This window comes from Dasypus novemcinctus, chromosome 3 (genome assembly GCF_030445035.2).
Source record: "Dasypus novemcinctus isolate mDasNov1 chromosome 3, mDasNov1.1.hap2, whole genome shotgun sequence".
Classification (NCBI taxonomy): domain Eukaryota; kingdom Metazoa; phylum Chordata; class Mammalia; order Cingulata; family Dasypodidae; genus Dasypus; species Dasypus novemcinctus.
In genome coordinates, this window is record NC_080675.1 from 50,932,213 (window position 1) to 50,946,035 (window position 13,823).

The following is a 13,823-nucleotide window of genomic DNA, read 5'->3' on the forward strand; positions in this document are numbered from 1 at the left end:
GGTCCCCCGGCCGGCCCCCTTCCCGCCGCCGCTCTCCTCTGCACCCTCCTCGCGCTCCCCGCCTTAAGCACCCCCCACCCCCCTCCGCTTCCCCAAGGGCGGCTGTAAATATGAGAGGACTGGTAGAAAACGCCAAGTCCGTTTTTCCAAACCCCCCAGAGGAAGGCAAGATACTGTTGAGCCTCTTATTTTATCATCGTTATTCTTTCGGCTTTTAGCATTGTCCTCCAAGACAGACCGCAGGATCCTGGTTCCTGGAGCCCGGGTACAAGTTTCTTTCTCCGGTCAGGGGCTGGGGCCCGTGAGGCCGGCTGGGTGGGCTGTGCTGATTTTGGGGGGCGTGTTTGCGCGCAGCGTGCGCGCCAGCCACAAGGGACGCCGACAACAAAGCGGCGAGCGGGCCCGCGCCCCCAGACCCGCCTAGTCCAGGGCGGGGATGTGGCTTTCCCTCTCCCGCACCCCTTGTCTCCAGGGGTCGCCGCGCCCTTCTCTCTCTCTCTCTCAGTTCCCACACCCCACCCCCTGCGGAAAACAGAAATCCCAGGTGTGCAGGTCTAATTCAGGAGGGGCGACGTTGCAAGCGGGTAGGGAGTTGTAGCAGTCCCTGCCCGGAACCTGTTTTCTTTCCCAGCTGCCCGGATGCCCCCAATCCTGCAGACAGCTTTGAAATTTGGAATCCCAAAGTGTGGGGGGCCAGGCTGCAGTGCTGGAGGGACTGGGTGGTGGGGAGTGAACAAGGGGCAGTTTCCCAGCAGTCTGGACCCGCCCCGGCATTTGCGAATTGCCCTCAGTTCGGCCTCCGGTCTCCTGCCTCCCTGTTCCGAGCCCGAGCGCACGGGTGCGAGGCGGGAGCTCTCGGCCCTGACGCATCCGGGTGGACGCAGGCGAGAGACGCGCTTTGGCGTGGGGCTGCGAGTCTGCTTAGCGCTGTCTATCCAGGGGGTGGGATAGGGAGTACTGTGTTGTGCTGTTGTTCCCTTAGAACGCTTTGCTATGGTGGGATGGGAGTTGTGTAGTTTTTGAAATGTAGCGCTCAAGGACCTGGGGTGGTGGGTGCGCCGGCTGGAGGAGAGCTAGAGGGGCGGGATTGTCGGGAGTGCCTAGGCAGCTGGTTTAGGGGAACCCCTTTCTTAAGACACCGCCTCTCCGGAAGGGTTATGTGGTGTGCCTTAGGCAGTCTTAAAGCTGCCCCTGTACAAAAGATCTGATAGGAGAAAGGAGGTTTGGAGAATGTGTTGAGTAAAAGATAACATTTGTTCTGAAAGGAAGAGAAAAAGTAGGGACCATATTCAAGCAACAAAACTAAACTAAACTAAACCACGCACAGAAAAGAAGGGAGGGAGGAAAAATTCTAAAGCAGAAAAACCCATTTGTCGTAAATTAATTATCTATCAGAGGGGGACAGGATTTAAGTCTAAGAATGGCAGCCAAGCTTCTCTTTCAACTTCGCCATCTGAATAAACAGAAAACAAAACTCTTTGTAATTGTAAAAGGAAGGAGATGTCAGAAGATGAAAAGAAAGGCAGTTTTTATAAGTACCACAATTTGTTGAGGATAGTTCAGAGTTTAAAACCTTAACCCACTGTAACCAAATAAAATTATTTCTTTGTAAACATTACCCACCTCCCATTACTGTCACCAAGGTTAAGTGCTCTATGGAAAGGCAGCTAGGCGCTCCGTAATCAGTAACGGTTCTATCCGCTAAAAATCACTTACCACATAACAAATGCTTAGACCACAGAGTATGCCTTTGCACTTAAAAATTATTATTATGCCTACTCTGTGGCAGGATCATTATTATATTACTTTAAGTTCTTATTATTAGAAACATCATTTTACTTTCTGAATGTGTTAGGAGTTTGATCTCCTAGGAAACAAATACACAAGAAAAATCAAGCATGATGCTAAATGTGGGTGGAAGGAGAATGAAGGGGGAGGGAGTACACATTTTGCATATTTATATAAAACTTTTTAGTATTAATCCAGCTCGAAGGAATTTCTCACATGGTTGTTGATTGTTTAATGTTTCTTATTAAGTAGACTGGGTGGACTACTATAAGAAACCCAGATGCCAGAAATATCTAAATAAATAGCTAGATCTTGAAAAATCCAAATAAAATCTGGGTCAGCTTACTCATCTGTTATTTCAGCAGTTCTATTACTATAAGTAAATTCAGCAGGTGGATCTTTAACTGTATCAGAGACAAACCCAGCAGAAGCCTATCAAGCACACTGTCTTTTTTTTTTTTTAAGAGTTGTGCACTTTGGGACTCAAATCAAATAAAGAAGTAATTTAGACGTGAAGATGCATTGTAAATAGACTTTGTTTCTTTTGCAGATGGAATATTAAAATGTTAGATATTGATGTTTTAAACATTGTTTTTCAGAAAAACACTAACAATAATGCCATCTGGACAGAGATTTTGTTATTTATTTTTATACGTTGAGGATTATTAAAGTTCTCAAAGAAATATTTCCAAAAATATTTCTCAATAGTTCTCCTGGAATATGTTTAAACCTCTTTAAAGCAGTCTGTGAAACTCTATCAGCACTGTATCTGAAGATATTTTCATTGCTTTTGTCCTTGTTGTGGAAAAGCAACATTTTCTTCTAAAGTGATAAATTTTTCATGTCTAAAGTTTATAATGAGCATGTGAGATGATGTCTGTTGCCAAGGGAACATCTAATACACCATGTGTAGGCTACAACATGTTAGAGTTATTAGTCATGAAACAGTGCCATCATCTAATAACTTTTTACAAAGGATGTTAAGAGCAACTGTTTTGTTTTTCATGATCAGTTATTTTATTCCTGGAAACTATTCAAAAAGAGCATACAGTAACAAAAGGATAGAAGAATGGTCCTTTGTTTAAAGAAAGAATTTAAAATAGAACATCTGAACAAAATGGAATGGTAAGAAGTTAACTCATTGACTGCTTTGGGAATTAACTCATTGACTGCTTTGTGCATGGAAGGCAAAATGGAGAACAGAATGGAGAATGATCAGGATAAATCAGTCCAATTTGATTTGCTTTGGTGAAATTGATTATAGAAAATTTTATTAAGTTTCTTGAAAACTGCAGAAAAATGTTCCCAGTTTATTTTACTTTGATCACAATACTTATAAATTTGCATTTTGCACATATCTCTATCTAATCTATATCCATCTATCTAGTTATCTATCTATGATCATTATCACCATCTCATTCTATATTACTTCATAGAAAGAAGTGTGGTTCTAAGATCTTTGGATTTGTTCATTGTTATTTTTAAAAATTAAAGTAAATTATTTCAATGTTGACTGAAAGAATTTAAGAGAACTTTGAAAAAGTATTCTAAAATATGGAGGACAGTGAAAATAAAGGTCACAGTTAAAGAGCCATGATCTCCACACCAGCATGCTCTGCCTTAAAGGCACTGTAAAGAGAATGGTCAAAAAATGAAAGATAAATAATCACCCTTTGCTTGCTTAAATAATATTTGAAGGCAGAAAGAGCAATGAGGAGAGCATGAACTGGAGGGGTTCACTGCTCATGAAAAATGTGGTAGTGATAATATATGGCAAAAGAGACAGAAGGACATCTCAATTCAAATTTAACCTGTATTGTTTGAAATCGGAAAATGCTTCTTAAGTTGGAAAGTCTAAAACATACGGGAAGAGAGACTGGAAACCCAGGATACGTAAACAGATGATAAAATCCTATATCATTGTTTTAATGAGATTGGATCTTTAGATCTAGCCACTTTTAATCTCATGGTATTGAATGAGTTTGCCAAGCAGTTTTAAGGTTGTTGCCAATACCTTTTGAGTATAAAAATAATGCCAGAAAAGTTGAACTGGGTAAGTGTTTTTCAAAAAAGGGGAAATGGTGGACTCTTAAAACTTACAAGCCAGTGCATTTGATGTTAATTTTTGATAGAATTTAAGAAGGTATTATTATGTCAAATATTTGTAAACTCTAGAAAAGACTATATTGACCACCAGACATTCCCAATGGTTCACTAAAAAGAATGCCCACACAATATAATATTCTTTCTTTCAGATTATGATTCACCAATAAATATACAAAACTCAATATGCCCAAGAGCTCAATGAAACACTCAATTTACATAAAGATACAAAAAGCATGCTCTTTAATTTTGCAAATGGCATAAAGTTTCAAAGGATGGTTGAACTGCAACGAGATAGCATTGCTTTAAAAATAATCTTGATTTTAATGTTTATACATAAGCAACAAGATAAACTCTTTTCTTTAAAATCATTTTTTGCCCTAATTTAAAAAATTGTTTCATGGGGTAGGTAATACATTCACATAGTATAAAATTTAGAAGGTACAATAGGGTATATAGAAAAAATGAAATCTTTTACTGCCCTGAATGCTAGCCAATCACTGCCCCTCTCCAGAGACAACCACAACCACTGTTATCAATTTCAGCAAGATAACATTAATTCATTCATGATTATATTATTATTTATTGAACCCCTGTTCTATGCCAGACATTGTTCTAAGCACTGAGGATACAATAGAGAATGGACAGATAAAAAGTCTCTTTCCCATGAAGCTTATATTCTTTTTTTGTGGAGGAAGGAGGGAGGAGATAGAAAAAAAAATATATAAAGTATATCAAAGGGTGATAAGTACTATAAAGAAAGTTAAAACAGAATGATCAAGGAGTTGGTGGTCGTGGAAGGGAGAGTCAAAGAAGGCGTCTTTATTAAGGTGATATTAAAGCAGAACCATGAAGGAAGGGAGTTAAGTAGTCCAGTGCCTTGGGGAAGAGGGAACAGCCTGTGCAAAGACCCTGGGGCAGAGTATGCCTGATAATTGCAAGGAACAACAGGGAGGCCAGTGAAATGGAATGAGCAAGGGGAGAAGGATAGGTAAGCTCAGAGAGGCTGGACAGTGATGGATATTATTCTGAGTGTGATGGGAGGCACTGGAAGGTTTTCAGTAGAGGAGAAGCATGTTTAAAGTTGAGTTTCAAGTTAAGCTTAATGGCTCACTTTGGTTACTGTGTTGAGAATCTAACATAGGGATGTTGGTGTTGGTGGGGGAGATGAAGCAAGACTAACCAACTAGGAGCCTATTGAAATAACTGGTCAAGAAATAATGGTGGTTTGCACCACGGTGATATCATTGAGGGAGATGAAAAATGGTTAGGTTCCAATATATTCCAAGTGTAGTATGAACAGGGTATTCTAATAGATTGGATGTCAGGTGTGAGAGAAAGCAGTCCTGGAATGATTTTTGGCCTGAGCAAATACAAGATTGAGATGGTATTAACTGGAATTGAGAAGACTTTGAGAGGAACAAGTTTTAAGGAATGGAATGATCTACTCTGTTAAATGCTTCTTGTAGGCTGGGTAGGATGAGAAGTAAGAATTGGCCATTGGTTTGAAGTGAGGAAGTCATTATGAATTTAATGAAACATGTTGTTTTTTCATTTGTGAAGTATTAAAGAAAAAAACTTGGTTGGAATGATTTTAAGAGAAAAGAGGGAAGAAAATAAGAAACATCTCAGACATAACATGTTTCAGGAGTTTTCCTGTAAAGAAGATATCAGAAATGGGGAGGTAACTAGAAAGGGGATTGGGATCAACAGAAGAAAAGTTTTTATTGTTTTAAAGATGGGGGATATTAAAGCCTTTTTGTAAGATGATAAAAATGATAAAGGAAAGATTGACGAAGGAGAAAAAAGGGAGAATTCCTACAACTATGTCCCAGTGTACAAGTAGAGGGTTGATGTTACACATGTGTAAAGTTCATGGATATTACTGAAGAAAAGGCTGAGAAGGGGGTAGAGGTGCAGAAAGTGGGTGGATGAGAGGCTGCTTCTGTTCTACCAGTGAAATAGAAGCAAGGTTACCAACAGAGTTGAAGGCAAGTGTGGAGTTGTTGGAAGTTGAAGAAGAGGGGAGCAAGTATAAAATTGCTGTCTAAGAAAATGGGAAAATGAAAGGATTAGGAGAAAGCTGTAGAAATTCTGAAAAGCCCTAGGTCTTGCTTGGAGTTGGTAGGCATGACCTTAAGGTGAGTCTGGTCATGTATGTGTTTATTCCTAGTCATGTTCAGCTGCCCAAGTGTTGATTTGGAGGATGCGGATGGTTGGATTTAATTAATCAAGCTTGTTTTTTCCCTTTCTTTTCTGGTGAGCATGACGGGAGTCAAGCAATGGAGTTGAGGACATATGCAAAGCAATGCATGCACTGATGTGTTATAGAATCGAATATGATGAGAGGAGGAGGACAAGAGGGGCATGAAAGTGAAAAGATGAAAGGAAAGTAGATTGTAAGTGTTGGTGGGGTTGAGGAACTGCTGGAGTATGGGTACAAATGTGAGGGAGATGAAAGGAGAGGAGGTCGAGCTCTTGAGAGTGGGATGTTTGAAATCAAAATTATGGAGGGGGTGGGAGACTGTGACAGGGTGGAGGACAGGGTCCCTGGAGGACTGAAGTCCAGAAGAATGGAAAGGCCAGGAGTGAAGTAGTTGTCTGTATCATTATTGAAATCATAGAGAGCCGTGACAGATATTGGGGAGTGACAGGGAGCCAAGTGCTAATATCTTTAGGAAAGGACGGAATGGCATGAGCATCAAAGCTAGGGATTTTAGAAAGGAAAAGAAGAACAGTGGCTTATAAAATTATAAGTGTACGTGGGAGAGTGTGGGCTATGATGTGGACCATTGACTATGGGGTGCAGCGATGCCCAGAGATGTACTTACCAGGTGCAATGGATGTGTCATGATGATGGGAGAGAGTATTGCTGTGGGGGGAGTAGGGGGTGGGGGCGGTGAGGTTGAATGGGACTTCATATTTTTTGAATGTAATATTTTTTAAAAAAAGAATAAAATAAAATAAAATAAAATTATAAGTGTAAGATCCTGACTATTGGTCAAGCAAATTCTAATATGTACAGAATGTAAGAGACACAACTTAAAATAGTCCATTGTGGGGGATGGGAAGTTTGAGTGCTGTAATTAACTAAAGGTGAGCTTAGTGGTATGGTGAAATTACTAAAATATCTTATGTAATTTTAGGTAGTATTAATAGAAGTCTTGGATGCAAGTTATAAGAGGTAATGTATCTTCTAGATTCTGTTCTTGGCAGGCCAAATTTGGAGTCTTGTACTAATCAGTGGATGCCTTGCTTTGAGAGACGTTAATGAGTTACAGTATGGTGGAGAGAAAGATGGCTAGATTGAAACGGCTTCTCGAAAACATGTATTTTGAGAAATTGTTGAAATATTAAGAATTTCTAGCCGGAAGATGAGAAGAATTAAAGGAGATCTGAAAGTTAATTTCAAATACTGGGAGAACTCTTAGAATATAAAGAAAGACAACTTGACCCAGATAATTTCACAGGGCAGAATTGGTACTGGTGGGTAAATTGGAGAAGCAGATTTTTGTTTAACAAAGGAGAACATTCTGGTAATTAGAACTGCCCAGCAAAGAAAGAGCCTATCTCCTAGTTACTGATGTTCAGCAGAAGTGGAATTGCTCTTTTAATGGGAGAAATTTAGAAAGGAAGGTGTTAACTATACCAAGGTCTATTATGCCTTCTTAGAGGAGAGCAGTAATCCTAATTTACATTGCCATTGTTACATGGGCATATTTCTACCAAAAGTGAACAGCACACTAATGAAACCACAAATGGTGTCCATCACAAGAAACACCATTAACCTCACATTAACTACCTAAAATGTACTCTCCACACAATCACAGCCTTTAAATTCTTTTCTAGTTCTCCATTGTTGATACAACCCTATAATGTAACACTCTTGATTCTTGAGACCTCTACAGTTTTATCTAATTGTGGCTTATTAACCTAAATGTGAAACACGTTATATGCAATTATCTCTTTTACTTGTTTATATTTCCTGATATATCTTTCTCACTTTCACTTCTATATCTAATTCCCTAAAACATATTCTAAAATGTTTTACAAATTTATTAAATAATTCTAAATACTAAAAACATCATCTGATTCTCTGCTTAGTTCTCTGCTTCACTATCTTTATAGTTATGGCAGTTTATTCATTATTAAACCATGTTTTCTGGATTGCCTAATGAATTGCATCTTCAGCTGGAACAGTTCTGCATTCTAATTTCTGTGTCTAAACCCCAAATGGATTTTCTAATTCATCAACTATGTGATATTATTATAAAACTAATTATAGACCAATCTTGCTTCCTGAGTGTGAAGAATTTGTTGAATATCTCATATCCTACAAAATAGCTATAATTTTATTTTATGTACATCAAATCTTCATTTTTTAAAAAACAACTTTTGGACAACAAAAAATTTGTGTTTATTCAAGTTATTGCTGATCTGATTCATAGGCACTAGAATAAAAATAAAAATCAGTGACATATCTACCTTTGGTATAGATTTTTCATCTGGACCTGAAAAATCTGGGCTTCTTAAAATATGGCCTTCTTCTTCACACTCATATGGAGTGATTCAGGGAAACAAGACTGATAGACTGATTTACTGAGTCACTACTTTGGGCATAGCATTTTACTAGGGTCTGTAGGGAATAGAGAAGCAGAGCTATGCCCCATTCCCCATTTCCTCCTGAGCTTACCATCTTGTCAGGAGACCTGAATAACTCACACAAAATGAGATAAGCAACTCAGGTCAGGGTTTAGCCCAGTGCTTGCACATGTGGTATGGGTATAAGTGCTGGAGGATATTCTTGATTTGATGGACTCCATAGCATCAGGTCTCTTGAAGGAGGTGAGGGCGACTAACACCTAAAAGAGCGATAGGGTAGGATTAGACAGAATGAAGAGAAAGGCAATCTAGGGGAGGGGAGAAGCAGGAGTGAATAGTGACATGGAGATGAGCAGTGACTAGGCTGGTTTAACCTGCCCAGCCAGGTGGGGAAAGCAGATTCTAGGGGTCTTGAAAGACCCTCAGAGAACGTTAGACTGCTTTTATATGACTTTTGAGAACTGTAAAGGTTTATGTGTTGGAGAAATATTATTCAAGTGTGTTAAAGTAGATTAGTTTGACAGCAGCATAGAGGATGAACTCAAAGAGGATCATACTGAAACCTGGGAGTTTTGTTGAAAGAAGCCTGACCCAATAACATCAGCCCCAGAGTCTTAACCAGGTAACCATGGGAATAAATAGGAAGGTACAGATATGAAGGCTTCCCAGGAGCACTCACTTGGACTTTATAATCAACAGGATATGGGGGATAAAGAGATGAATCAAAGATGTCTCTAAAGTTTTGTGTCCTATGGCTGGGTGAATACTGGTGCTATAGAGTTGTGGGATGGGGAACTGGTTAGGAAGTTTGATAATTCATTTTTAGTCATAAGGCATGATGACAAGCTATTTGAGCAGAAATCTCTACTTGGCAACTATAGATAAAGGAATGATTTTGGAGATTAAAACAGTATGTTGATACAGATTTGGAAAATAAGAATATAATCCATAGAATAAATTCATTCCTTTGAAAGAAAGATTATGTGGTATGGGAAGAACAGAGCGCCAAATACTGTGCAAGAGCTCCTTGCCTCTCTGTGGCATTTGGGAAGTTACTTGACTTCCCCAAGCCTCAGATTCCATAGTAGATATATATGGTCTTAGATTTTGTAGGGTGCCTGGCAATCAAATGGTAATTATTCTCATTATTACAGTATCAGAGAAGCTAAGTCATCATGGCATAGAATGAGCACTGTGTAAGAAATCCAAAGATTTATCTATTCTTGGCTTTGATGCCGAATACCATGTAAATGTGGACAAGTCAAATGACTGCATTATATCTCAGTTTCTTCATTATAAAATAGGCACAGTACTGTTTGTGCTGGCTATCTTACTGAACTGTTGTGAAGGTAAAATGAGATCACATAAGGAGGTACATAAAAATTACAAAGAACTATGTATCTGCAAGGCACTATTAATAAGGAACATAGTCAGCAGTGCCAGATATAGAAGAGAGGACCAGGAGAAAAAAGATGGAGAAAAAGTCATGCTACCTCAGCCCTAGATGTTTTTATAGAAAATACTTGTTCTGCTTAGCTGGACCTCAGCCAAACATCAGTGGGAAATGGCAGGAAAGCTAAGAAGAATGGTTATGGGGAGAAGTGAGTTCTGACATTCTGTGTTGGAAGACATTTTGGCTAGGAAAGTGCAGTTGGTGTGGTGAGCACTCCATTTCTTATGTCCAGATGAGTGATAGGTGACTGGAGCAGGGCTGAGATGTGTTCATGGGAGCCAGCTGGAGTGAGGGAGGACAGTATATGGGTCTATTCTGATTCTTCTTCTCAGTGGAAGGTAATAAAGAGAAAGCTGTCCCAGGTTTGCATGGGAGTTGGTCTGAAGGAGGCTTCTTTTCTCACCAGAGGGAGTGCCACAGTGAAGCCTAGCTCCTGCCGCCTTCCAGGACAAGGTGAAATCAACTAGCCCTGTGGGCCTGTGGTATCTGCAGGCTCAGTAGGTGAAGGTATTAATTTAAAAGTGGTAAATAAACTAATAATTCTGTAAAGATGACATATACGTACTTTTCCTTAGCCTTCATGCTAAGTCCAGCTAATCCCCCTGGACATTACATATAAAATAAACATAAGATTCTGAAAGGCAGAGAGAACAGCACAGACTGACTAAAGAACTTGGTACCTGAGGAACAACATGGCAGTGAGTTCCCTGAGTTTTCCTTTATCATCATATATCCCAGAATGGGTACTGGAAAAACTAACAACTTGGACATGCCAATGGGCACAAACAAACCAAAAAAGCCTGAAGAAAAACCTGCTCTTTATCCAGATTACTAGGAAAGGGGCAGTCTAGCAAGACAGAAAACTTTTAGATAATAACTACTCCAGCCAAATACCACAGAAAAAATTGTGGCCCTACCTCCATTCTTACCAACAAAGTCTGAGTGGAGAGCCTGGAATCTAACCCTCACCTGGCTGTAATTAGGCACCCAAATCCTCCAACTCCCCACTTTACCCCCTTTTTCCTCTGTCTATCTGAGTCTCTGTGCCTCCCTTTGTATCAGACCCAGCAAGAGGGTGGAGACTCAACATGAATCACACCTCACTGATGTTATCCACTCAAATGGGTCTCATACCCACAGGAATGGATTCATTTAAAACACAGTATTTCTCTTTTTGGAATTCATAAAATGATTTTTAACTGCCACATGCCCTGAAATGCCAGGAAGCCTGGGCTCCTACCTACACCTGGCAATAACAAGGCTTTGGCACCTAATATACCCACCAGTTAGCAGAACATCAGGATAGCATAGCATATACTTGCTCAACAGTAATGAGGTTGAGTTGAGACTGGACTTCTACCTCTGTATCTGGTAGTAACCAGGCAGCAACTCTCTTCCACTGCTGGTGTGGGATTTAAATAAGATCCACGGGTTCATAGTATAATACCCCAAATATCCAGATTTCAATTGAAAATCGCCTGTCATACTAAGAACCAGGAAAATATGACTTTGAATAACAAAAGATAACCAACAGATATCAACACTGAGATGACACAGATATTAGGATTATCTGACAGGGATTTTAAGCAGCCATCATACAAATGATTCAGTGAACAATTATGAACGCACTTGAAGCAAATGGAATTAGATAATCTCAGCAAAGAAATAGAAGTTATAAAGAGTTGCTGAAGGCAGAGAGAGGGAAAAAGAAGTATGATATGGGGGCATTTTTGGAACTTGGAGTTGTCCTGAATGATACTGCAGGGACAGATGCAGGACATTATATATCCTGCCATACCCACTGAATGGACTGGGAAAGAGTGTAAACTGCAATGTAAGCTATAATCCATGCTGTGTAGCAGTGCTCAGAAATGTATTCATCAAATGCAATGAATGTACCATGCTAATGAAAGAAGTTGTTGATGTGGGAGGAGTGGGGAGTGGGGTATATGGGAAACTCTTATATTTTTTAATGTAAAATAAATAAATTTATTTAGCAGTGAAAAAAATTTAAAAAGAAAGAACCAAATGGAAATTTTAGAGCTGAAAAATACAATAACCAAAGTAAAAAATAAACAACTTAATTGATGGGCTCAACAGCAGATGGAGAGGAGAGAGGAAAAGGAAAGTGTCAATGAACTTGAAGATAGAACAGTAGAAATTACCAACCTGAGCAACAGAGTGAAAATAGACAAAATAAAAGGGTATAAGTAATAAAATCCTTCCACTCTGCAGCACAGGAATGTTTACAGGACTTGTTATCTTTCTCAGTTGTTCATCACAATTGAATACAGTGAAAACAGATTGAGAACTGTGTTGCCTCATGTTTGCTAAATGCATAAAATCTAAACTGTGTTGGTAAAAATATGGGCTGCCAGAAGAATAATCAAATAGTGCTATTTTAAGTTGTTGAGATAATTTCTGTGTTTATGCTGTTCATTAATTTGATAACTAAATATTTGAAGAAATAAGATAACAATTGTTTCTGTAACAAGCACTCATAGAGTCCATACAATGTGTTTGAGCTCTTTACATTTAATCCTCATAACCACTTAGTGAAGTGGGTATGGTTGTTTCTCCCCTTTTACAGATGAAAAAAACTTAGGTGAGGAAACAGCATGAAAACTTACCTGAACTAGAGAGAGAGAAGTTGGGAACCAACAGTTAAAACTTGGGTTGCTAGAACTTGAGAATCCTCAAGAACCTATGCAGAAAGAAATAGTTACTTTTTAAAAGAAGAGAAGTAATAGGGAATACTTATAAAATCATAATTTCATGAACAGAATGGCAGGATTGTGGATGGGGCTGCAGCACATATATAGAAAAAAATCACATAGGAGTTTTAGTTAACTGTTAGGTCACTCTAAGTCATTGGGTCAAGTCCTCGAGGGGATGCACTATTAGGCTGTGTTATCACCAGGTGCTAAGAATGAGACAACGTTGCTGTTGCCTCCATGCCAGGCTGGGCAGAGTCCTGGGTGCAATGAGAACACCAGGGTGCACCTGGGAATAGAAACTATGATTTTGGTTGAAAGACCTGAGGATTTACAGTCTGCTCAAGAGAAGGCAGTTATGATAGCTGTCTAAAAATATGTAAAGGGCTGTCAAGTAGTATAGGAACTGGGCATGTTCTGTGTGATTCTGGAGGATGGAGCTGAGACCAAGCAGAAGAAGTTATAAGGAAAGTATTCATGTTTCTTGTCAGTGATTGTACGTAATCAGAATTGGCCCTGCTTTTTGTACAACAGGAGTGATGTAATAGACAGCGTATATTAGATTAGTAATTTTAAAAAATCTTTTCAGGGTCACAGACCCAATTTGAGAACTTCGTGAAAGTTTTGGAATCTCTACCCAGAATAAAGCATGCACACATACCCTTTTGCACACAAATTCTGGGATTTCTCAGAGGCCTTATATGGGTTAGAGAAATTAAATGACTTTGTAATTTTTAGAAATCAGTAATTACAGATATTCTTATACAGATCACTGTTTAGGCAGGGCCAATAAACTCATTTCTCAATAAAATCTTGCTGACTCATTTACTTACTTATCAACAAATATTTACTAAGCACTTAAAATGAACACACATAGATAACACTTAAATACATATGAATATAAAAATAAATGCGATAAAATAATGTTATAGTCAGATTGTAAGGATGAAAGTCTAAATTAAGAGAAAGTCTAAATCTGTTAATTTCAAAAATATCTTGTAACCTAAATTTGTGACTCTTAAAGATTTACTAAGCCATGCTCTTTCCAAAGTGGCTATGGCAAATTGGGAGAAAGTATAGACTTGAAGACTTCATAACTGGATTCTAGTTCCAGCTCTGCCAATGGCTAGTAGCTAGTCTCAGCCTCTGTGAGACGGGCTAAA

The 13,823-nt window shown here is 39.0% G+C and overlaps 1 protein-coding gene across 2 annotated transcripts in view; it reads left to right on the forward strand.

Annotated features, from left to right (window-relative positions):
- RTN1 (reticulon 1) overlaps positions 1 to 13,823 on the forward strand; it is a 521,272-nt gene that overhangs the window by 234,033 nt on the left and 273,416 nt on the right. The window lies entirely within an intron of this gene.